Below are 1,925 nucleotides of genomic sequence, written 5' to 3'. Positions count from 1 at the left end.
GGCAGCAAGCAAAAACAACAGGCAACTAAACAACCACGAATGTACAGATTCAATTGAGTAATAAGACAACAGGATCTGGTATTTCATAAACTCTGTATGCTAAACCAATGGATATTTTTAAGTGATCACCCAGATACAAAGGTGTAATATTGTTTGTACAATCAACTTAAGTTGGAAAATGTCACATTTTACCTAACATTTATTTGACAGTAGTTTTGATGTTCTGAACAGACGAGGAAGAAAAAGAAGGGGAAAAAACCTTCTCAACTGAAAAACCAATGTACTTAAATTAAGAAAAAGTACCTCCCTTGCTCTGATTGTTTTAAATTAAATACCCTTTTATGGTATCATTTCAGGAAAATAGTACTTAGAATAAACCTACTTGCCACCTTGATTTTTCTCCCATACAATCGCATTTTGTGTTACACAAACTGAGGCCAGACAGTGAGACTTTTTAATTTATATATATTTAAAAGCATGCAATTGGAAGCATATGTATCTCTGTAGATGTTCATATAAGATACAGATACATATTCAAAGGCAAGGGTGACGTGCCTTGAAGCCTTTAGCGCGATTCTTTAATCCACTTTCACCACGCTGTAGATTTTAGAAATAAAAATAAAACAGGAAAAAAATCCAACAGTTCCTGAAACAAAATGAGAAAGATCTTTGTTAACCAGACATTATAGAAAATCAAAATAGCTTTCTCAAAAATGCAAAGCACGTCAGTTTGGAGATGGAGTACTGATTCTCTGCATCTCAAGACCTGTACTTTATCCAGTAAAAATCACCAGGCTCTCTTGCTGAGCAAAGAGGATGAGCAGCAGGGCTGGAGGCAGTCACCTGCAAAGGGGTGTGAGAATCCATTTGATTGAACACTGCAGGTCTCTAACCAAAGCAAAAAACAAGTAGCTTAAGTTCTCTATTTCAAAATGGATACAAAAAGGTCCAAGGCTACTTTTCTAACACAAGAAACTTTGTATAACTTGCTTCAATTTGGAAAATGTAAATAACCATTATCATTATGCATAGCAAAATCAGGAATAATCTTGGGACTTCCTTCGTGGTCCAGTGGCTAAGACTCCGCTTCCCACTGTAGGGGGCCCAGGTTCGATCTCTAGTCAGGGAACTAGATTACACATGCCACAAGGGTTCATGTGTGGCAACTAAAGATCCTGTATACCACAACCAAGACCTGGCGCAGCCAAATAATTTTTTTAAAAGCAGGAGTAATCTATTTACTTATGTAATCAGAGCATATATTAGTTTTCTAAATGAAAGTTTTATATTATTAAGCTTGAGAAACATCCCATCTCTGGGGATTTATCCTAAAGAAATGATCCTATAGAGAAAAGAATGTCATGCAAAAAATGTTCATAATACTGATTTATAATATTGCAAAACTACAAACAAACCAAATGCCCCCAAATGATGGACTAAGATGAAATAAGAGAGGCAGCAGAAATGTCAAATAGAGACTTCCCTGGTGGTCCAGGGGCTGGGACTCTGAGCGCCCCTTGCAGGGGGCCACGGTTTGATCCCTGGTCAGGGAACTAGATCCCACGTGCTGCAACTAAGAGTTTGTATACAGCAATTAAAAAAAAAAAAAGATTCCATGTGCCACAACTAAGACCAGCGCAGCCAAATTAATTGATTAGTTTAAATTTTTTTATTTAAAAATGACAAATATAAAGATATATAAAGCAGCATGGGCCAATCTTTTTTAATAACATTTATTTATTTTACTTTTGGCTACATTAGGTCTTCGTTGCTTTGCTTAGGCTTTCACTAATCTTCATTGCGATGTGCGGTTTCTCATTGCAGTGGCTTCTCTTATTGTGGAGCACAGGCTCTAGGGCTTGTGGGCTTCAGCAGTTGTGGCACACAGGCTTTAGAGCACTGGCTCAGGAGTTGTGGCACGGGGG

The 1,925-nt window shown here is 37.6% G+C and overlaps 1 long non-coding RNA gene across 1 annotated transcript in view; it reads right to left on the bottom strand.

Moving 5' to 3' along the window:
* Positions 1–449: 449 nt before the first annotated feature.
* The window catches only part of LOC105003173, an 18,129-nt gene continuing 16,653 nt past the window's right edge, over positions 450–1,925 (bottom strand). The window contains exon 2 of the long non-coding RNA XR_827083.1: positions 450–646. This is a non-coding gene — a long non-coding RNA (uncharacterized LOC105003173). The remainder of the gene's footprint in view (positions 647–1,925) is intronic.

Source organism: Bison bison, unplaced genomic scaffold (genome assembly GCF_000754665.1).
Source record: "Bison bison bison isolate TAMUID 2011002044 unplaced genomic scaffold, Bison_UMD1.0 scf7180017857055, whole genome shotgun sequence".
NCBI lineage: Eukaryota > Metazoa > Chordata > Mammalia > Artiodactyla > Bovidae > Bison > Bison bison.
The sequence above is the reverse complement of the archived record's forward strand: the minus strand, read 5'-3'. Positions and strand labels throughout refer to the sequence as shown.